This window comes from Echinops telfairi, unplaced genomic scaffold (genome assembly GCF_000313985.2).
Source record: "Echinops telfairi isolate 266 unplaced genomic scaffold, ASM31398v2 ScPeMD7_9;HRSCAF=40, whole genome shotgun sequence".
Taxonomy (NCBI): Eukaryota; Metazoa; Chordata; class Mammalia; order Afrosoricida; family Tenrecidae; genus Echinops; species Echinops telfairi.
This window is the reverse complement of record NW_022103906.1, coordinates 800,724-809,178: the sequence shown is the minus strand read 5'-3', so window position 1 is coordinate 809,178 and position 8,455 is coordinate 800,724. Positions and strand designations below refer to the sequence as shown.

The following is an 8,455-nucleotide window of genomic DNA, read 5'->3' as shown; positions in this document are numbered from 1 at the left end:
CCAAAGGCTTAATCCAAGTAACCTCCTGTTTCTTTCCATGAAATGCTCACTCCCAGTGGGGCCAGTTTTAAAGAGACTAATTTACTAGAGCAGTCACGCTAGTTAGTCAATCTTTCAGTGGTTTCAATGACAGGGTACAACGAAGTTAGTGTAGGCAGGGAACACAGGACTAGGAACACAGGTGACAGCCATTTGGGTGGTGCTCACTTGGGCAGTGTGCTTCACTGGATTTGGTGTCGGCTTCATGGATAGAGGTAGCCATTTAATCTTGATTCTTGGTGGTCAGGTGTTTCTCATTGATCATGTGTTCAGCGTGCTCAGGGTTGAACCCCGTGAAACTGAACATCCCAATGTGCTTAGGGATGTGATTCCAGCTTCCTGATCTTGAAGCTCCTAGTCATGCTCTGAGTTCAGATCTCATTGTCAGAATCCAATAATCCTTTGTCTATACATGCCCTGTCCATTCCCTAAAGAACCAATCCGTTCTCCCTGCGCAGGAGGATTGGACCAAGTTACCTGCATGATCTTCTCTGAGATTGTGAGAAGGGACCTGAAGGATGTTAGCTGTTTCTTTTCCCATCACAGTCAGATTCCCCACTCCATCATTATAGAGTCCAACATTCTTGGAGAAGGGCAGTGCTCAGAAGAGTTCAAGGTCTTCACAAAATAAAGAAAGGTCCAGGTGTCTCTCTCCAGGTCTCCAGAGCCAAAGCCCTGGTAGGCCAAGTCAAAGAAGGGGAAAGACAGTGGCGCTTCAAGGAGGGAGCAAACTGCTTCCACTGCCTCGGTGTTGGGTTGGTTCCAGTTGGGTTATGTCCACAGGCATGGGGGATAAATATGGAGAACTCAGAAGCATTCTCCAGAATTTTCAGGAAGCCCTGAAGATATGCCTGGCTTTTCTGCATCCCAGTAGTGATAGGATCGAATGTGTTTAAATCCAGCTGTAGCAAATATATTATTACTTTTCTCCCAGGTTAGTGAGCAGGTTTCACGGTACCATCAAGCTAAGGATGGGCTCTGATTCCAAGTGCACCCATTCCCCCCAAAGACTGTACCGCTCCTACCCGCTTGCCTTGGGGCTGCCATCCCCAAGGGCCAGGACCACAACTGGCAGAGACTCAAGTTTCCACTGCATGTCACTGGCAATTCTGCTGCACTTTCTCACTACTGGTGGAACCCACAGCTTACAATTAGATACGGGTGTGTGTGTGTGTGTGTGTGTGTGTGTGTGTGTTGGTGGATACTTGTTGACCCGTGTGTGATGATGGGAATGGGGGTGGGGTGGGGTGGGGTGGAGTGGGGTGGGAGTGGGGGAGGAAAGGGTTTGGATACTCCCAGAAATCAGCTGTAAGCTTAACAGAAGGCTGGGCTGGGCTTGCTGCACCTGGGCACAGACTGATGGAGGAGCCCCAGCAGGAGGACTGAAATCTGCTGTGGTGGCACTCTGAGCCTGGAGCTGCTGCTGGGTCCAGCATAGCTGGTGGAGGAGGTGCTCACCTCCCTCTAACCTTGGCACCGCCCTTCTCACACCTTGATTTTTGGACTAAATTTTAATTCAGTGAAACCCATTTTGAAGGCTTGGCTTCTAGAATTGTCAGAGAAGAAATGCATGTTGCTTTGAGCATCAAGTTTGTGGTCATACGTAACAGGAACTATTACAGGAAACTAATAGGGCTGACATGATGGCTTTAACCTGTGACATGGAGTCAATTCTAGTCATGACCACCACAAGAGTGTTAGGGAAAAATTGTTCTGCAGAGGGTTTTCTTTTTTTTTTTTTTTCCATTCTTTTTTTCTTTTTTTTCTTTTTTTTAACATTTTATTAGGGGCTCATACAACTGTTATCCCAATCCATACACACATCAATTGCGTAAAGCGCATTTGTACATCGTTTCTCAAAACATTTTCTCTCCGTTGAAACCCCCGACATTAGGTCCTCATTTTTCCCCTCCCTCCCCGCTCCCCCCTCCCGCATGAGCCCTTGATAGTTTATAAATGGGTATTTTGTCATATCTTGCCCTGTCCGACGTCTCCCTTCATCCACTTTTTGGTTGTCTGTCCCCCAGGGAGGAGGTCACACACAGTTCCATGTAATCGGTTCCCTCTTTATGAGCCCTATAGGACCAGTGGTATGAGTGGCAAAACAGAGAGGGTAAAGAGAGGGTTTTCTTTTGAAAACTTTTTATTGGGGATTAGGTTAAGGTTTACGGAGTAGAATCATTCTGAATTCATATACATTTGCTTTAGTTTCCTTAATTGCAATTTCCACAGTGTAGCACCACTTCCTCTGTGTTTCCTGCTTCCATTTTCCCATCTGAACTTTGTCTTTGGGTCAATCTGAAATGGTTGGTGATTCTAAAGTGTTTACACCTCCCTAGTTTTATTCTTCCCCTTATAAACCTATCTACTGTTTGAAAATTGAGCCATGGGAATAAATATTTTTGCAGATCTGAAAGATGACTAAGGGTCATAGTCTTGAGGTTTTCGCCAACCTCTCTCATCAGTAAGCCTGATGTGAAATCTTGGCTGAAAGCAGAGAACAGCACAGAAGTCTACTTGTGCTTTATTGAACTATGCAAAGGCATTTGGATGTGTGGATCATGAGGGATAACATTGTGAACAATGGCAATTCCAGAACACTTAGTGTTCTCATGCAGAACTTAAACATAAGTGAAGAGACAGTCATTTTTCATTGATTATAGCTATATGTCTTACATTTAGATCTCTGATCCACCTTGAGTTGTTTTTAATATGTATGTGAGATCTGAATTCTACAAATAGATATTAGTTTTGCTCCTATTTGAGGTGTTTATCTTTGCCCCTATTTAATGTGCTTCAGTCCTTTGACAAAGATCGGCTGTCTGTGTGTAGATGGATGGATTGATTTGGGGGTTCTCATTCTGCTCCGTTGTTCTCTATGTATGCTGTGTAATCAGTCCTGTGCTGTTCTGGCTGCCAAAGCTGTGTGGTGTGCTTTGGGGTTAGGAAATGTGAGTCTTCTACTTGTTCTCCTTTAGTAGTGCTTTTCTTTCCTTTCTATTTAAGTTGCTGATTGATTTTACCATCTCTTCAAATAATGTATTCATCTTCTTGAATGTAGTTTTTCTCCTCTTTTAGGATAGAAAGGAAGCTGTCTACCACCGTTTTTCTTTAGGTTGGATTTAATACATCTATCATTCCATAGCAGAATTGTACAATTGCTACCACAATCAGTTTCCAAACATTCTTTTTCTTGATCTCCCTGACATTGTCTCCCTTCCCCAGCCCCTTACTCCCAGCACTGTGCCTGCCCCACCACCCTGAAGCCCTTATTCTACTTGCTCTCTTTATAGGTTCATCAATCCTGTGGTTCATGTACCAAAACGCAGAAAACAAGAAAAATATATAACACAGATTCAAGAGGGTGACCTTCCAATGACATACCACCTCTGAGATACATCCTAATATGAAAGAACAAACACAAAAGGAAACAAAAATACCCAAAGTCTTCAAACCAGATCAGATACAGTGTGCATCAGAGAGGGGATCAACTGACAAAGTTTTAACTGTTCAAGTCAGATCGATGCCTTCGATCTTCTAGACTCATAGCTCCAATGCACTCTATTTAGGAACCACTTTCCTCCCCCCCTCTATGTGGAGAGAGGGCTTATTTCCTATGTAGTTTCCAAAAATGAATCCTGGACTCCTACTGTCATCCATAGCCTTCTGCAAACTGGATTCTCACAATTTAGGCTCTGACACTAATCCCTCATTCAACTTTGGATTATATGATACACAATATTTTTCTGTGACTGATGATGGTGTGCTTCTTCCATGTGGACTTAGTTGGCATCTCACTTAAATAGCTGCTTGTTTCTGGGCAAGCCTTAGTACCCCAGATGGGATTTTATCTGATAGCTGGGCACCATCTAATTTCTTTGCCACATTTCACTGTAAGCTCCATATCTTCTGTGCTCCCTTCCTGAGGGTGAGTAATGAGCAGGGCCATGATATAAAAACTAATTTTTCTTAAGTTGGAGCTAGGATTTAGTGTGAACCCAAACCCATTCCTGGATCTATGTTTTTTTTTTGTTTTGTTTTTACTTAAATTTACTACTACTTGGGAGTTACATTTCCATAGTTCAAGCATGTCAAGCAGGATTGTACAACTGCTTCCACAATCAGTTTCCAAACATACTTTTTCTTCCTTGACCCTTTGACATTGCCACCCTTCTATCCCCACCTCTCCCCCTGTATCCCTCCCCCTAAACCTTTATTTTACTTGCTGTCCTTATAGCTCCATCAGTCCTGGGTTTTGTTTACCGAAAACCAGAAAAACATAATACAACTTCATGAGGGTGACCCCCAGTGACATACCACCTCTGAGCTACACCCTAATATGACAAAAAAATAAACAAAATAAAACAAAATGTCTGTCACTGATTTGCTGGAATAATACTCATCATAATATAGTAGATAGGGCATTGATGTAGCAAGACCTTGTTTGTCTGCTTACCAACAGTTCACCAATCTTGTCTGATGTAGAGTCCATTTCACCCAGTGGAGTTCACACATAGCATCTCACTGATGCAGCCTGTGGATATCCAGGCATATCCTGGATATCACTGTGCGCCTGGCATATCCAGGATTCAGTGCCCCAGCACTCCAAGGCATCAGCCAGGGCCCTCAGGATATACCTATAAGTCCCAGTCAATGTGGCCCATTCAGTGCAGACCACCAAAGACAGCCCCTCAAAGGTCCCCCAAAGCATTTCCAGTCATTCTTCCCCACAACTGGATGTCAGTCCTCCTTCTTTTCCTGCCAACAGACATGCATTTATGATCCTCCAGAAGCATTTGCTCCCTTACCCCCACCCCTCATCCCTCTTATAGGGAACTAATCATAGATTTACACACAGTCAAAAACACCCCCTTCCTCTCCCTTGACCATTGATTCCAGCCAATATGAGGCAACCTCCAGCCAAGTGACCTTCCAAATACTTACCTAGAATGGATAGTGTGTGTTTCATTGGCACTGGTCAGGCTCTCTACCAGGCTACATTACTTCCTAAACAGTTGAGTGGGTGCCCTATAAACCTCACCTTTTGCCCATTCTACTGCTTGTTCCTGGAGCAGTGGACTCAGACAGACAGTATTTGTCCTTTTGTGATTGGCTAACTTCACTCAACATAATGTCCTCCAGATTCCACCACATCTTGAGGTGTTCCATGGTTTCATCACTGTCTTTTTTTTTTAAGGAATACATAGTATTCCATTGTGTGTACATTTCAGAGTTTTGTTTTATTTTAATCCAGTCTTCTACTGATGGGAATTTAGGTTGATTCCAGCTTCTTGCTTTTGGGAACTGTGCTGCAATGAACATGGGGTAGCAAACATGTCCATGATCTCTTTCTTATTTCCTTTGGGTATATGCCCAGTAATGGTATTGCTGGATCATATGGTATTGCAATTGCTATCTGTCTTAGGAATTGCTATATCGCCTTCCACACTGGCTGCCCATATTTACAAACCCACTGGCAGTAGAAAAGAGTTCCAATTTCACCACACCTTCTCCAGCATTTGTTGTTCTGAGGTTTTTAACATTGGGCTACAGGTATGGGTGTGAGATGGTATCTCGTGGTTGTTTTCATTATCACTAGTGAACGCGAGAGTTTCCTCACGTGTTTATTAGGTGTAGCGTGTCATCCTTCATGAATCATCTGTTCAGGTCCTTTGCCCACCTTTACAGAAGGTTATTAGGCTTTATTTTGTTATTGTTGTAGGCAAAATTTTCAATAATTTATATATTACTATTCTGAAATTCTGATCACGTTTAAGTTATCTTTGATAGTGTCCCATATAATTCTTAGACTTTCTTCTTCTTTTTTGGTTGTTGCTCCTTTTTTCTGGTAATTCCTCTAGCAGGTAAGTGTTGAGAAATTTATCTTCGATAGAACTAATGCAATTTTCCATTCATTGAAGTCTATCTTTTTGCCCTTTCAACTCACAATTTATTTTGAAACCTTCTGAATTTTTTCCATATGATTTCTAAATTTTCATTTATTTAATCAGTTTATACTGATAGTGTTTATATGACTTCTTCTGAATTTGTTTGTGTATTTTCTTTGATTTCATCTGTAACTTTCTTGTTTATTCTTCCAAGCTATTGAAAGCACCAACATATCATTCTTTTAAATTCTTTCGGTCAGTTCCAAGGCCACTTTTTCCTCAGAACGTTTTCCTGGCCCTGTATTTTAGTCACTTGTCTAAGCCATTATATTTTATTTCTTCATGTGAAATTAAATGGTCTGTTATCTCAAGACAATGTGGTGTGGTTGTATTTGTCTTTGATTAGTGATTGCTTATTGGTGTTGTTAGTTATGCATTACCTGCCTTCTGGTGGATGTAGTAGAAAATGAAAGTGCCTGTGCAGTTCTAGTGTTAGTATAATGCAGCTGAGGGAAGATTTGACTGCTGTTTGCCATTGACTATCATTGATCAGGTGCTGCAGGCATGTGTGGTGGCCTTTGCTCAATGGGTGGGTCTGTAAGACATATGGATGTGTCTAGAGCATGTGTGAACAATTGATGTAACTTGCCTGGTAGAAAAAAACAAAACAAAACAAAAATAAAAAGATAAGCAACAGCCAAAGAAGAAAAATAATACAAGGAATAATAAAAAATAAAAATGAAGTCATGAGAAATGAGCAAGTAACTGTAAGAAATATGAATTTAATAAGCAAAATATTTTGAAAAGGAAGGTAAAATTAAAACAAGAAAAAGAAAAGATAAAACAATAAATGTAACTATGGAGGGGTAAAAGAGAAAATATAATAGAAAAGAGAAAACTAAGGAAAAAGAGAAAGTAAAAGAAAGGGAGGGAAAAGTAAAATAGAAACAATAAAAGAAAACAAAAAGGAAAGAAGAGAAAGAAAGGGCAAAACAAGGCAAGTGAAAAGAAAAGACCGTGGTTGGAGGCAGTATGGATTGGCACCCTCTGATGGCCAAGAAGAGCATGGGGTTTGAGGGGCAGGAGCTTCAGTCCTCACTGGAGGTTCTGCCATGCCTGAAGTGTCTGAGGTCATGGTTCCCCAGCTGGAACTAATTCATCCCGGCTCAGAGGGTGCCTTGAATTAGCGTACCTGTTTGCATGAAGAGTTCTTCTGTGGCACCATGTGTTCTGCTGCTTTGAGCAGCTGGAATGAAAGAATCTTCAGAAGCATAGGTGACAAGTTCCTCTTGCCTCATCTCAAGGAGGTACCTCTGACCTCAGGCAGAGCCGAAACTGTTTAGGGCAAGGTGGATTTGTCACCAGCCACCAAGCAAGTGAGGGCTATACTTCTGGTTACCTGGAGGGTGTGAGTAACCAAAGGATGATCAGACCTTTCTGGTTGCCAGCCATTGGTGAAGGCACTCGTACTGTCCTGGGCAAGCAGAACTGTGTAATTGAATACTCTTTTAAAAAGTTCAAAATTAATTCAGTGTATCCACTGAGCTGACCATCTATGACTCCATATGTCTCCTCTTTTGTTAAACTTTTCCTGTTATGGGCCATTGAGTCAATTTTGACTCATAGTGACCATATGTGAAACAGAACAAAACACTCACTGGACCCGTGCTATTCTCACAATGGCTCATATGTTTGCTCATCGATGCAGCCATGGGGTCAATCCATTTTGCCAAGGACCTTCCTCTTTTTTTGCTGTCTCCCTACTTCACCAAGCATGATGTCCTTCTCCAGGGATTGGTCTCTCCTGACAACATGTTTAAGGTATACGAGACCACTAACTCTCTCCATCCTTGCCTCTGAGGAGCATGTATTCTGGCTGTACTTCTCCCAAGACAGATTTCTTTGTTCTTTTGGTAGTTCATGGTACTTTCGATGTTCTTCACCATCATCCTAATTCAAATGCATAGGTTCTTCTTTGGTCTTCCTTAGCAATGTCCAACTGCCACATACATATGAGGTGACTAAAAGTGCCAGGCTGGGGTTAGGCACATCTCAGTCCTCAAGGTAACATCCTTTCTTTTCTGTCCTCTAAAGAGTTGTTGGGCAGCAGATTTACTCAATGTAATGTATCAATGGATCTCCTGACTGCTCCTTCTATGAGCCTTCACAATGGATTCATGCAATATGAAATTCTTGACAACTTCAATCTTTCCTCCATTTATTATGATGTTACCTATTGGTTCAGTTGTGAGGATTTTTGTCTTCTTTACACTGAGCTTTAATCCATACATACTAAGGACTGCAATCCTTGATTTTCATTAGAAAGTCCTTGAAGTCCTCCTCACTTTCAGCAATTCAGGTTGTGTCATCTGCATATTGCAAGCTGTTAGTAAACCCCCCTCCAATCCTGATGTCACATTTTTCTTCCTATAATATGGTTTCTCTGCCCCTCCCCCCAGAATAATTTATTTCAAAGGACAGCACTGAACCTGCAGCTCCAGGAGAGGGACATATCTGATCAGAGCACA

General features: G+C 41.9%; 1 pseudogene; it reads right to left on the bottom strand.

The window, feature by feature from the left end:
- Positions 1-262: 262 nt before the first annotated feature.
- Positions 263-7,225, bottom strand: LOC101643621 (annotated as a pseudogene).
- Between the last annotated feature and the right edge of the window lie 1,230 nt (positions 7,226-8,455).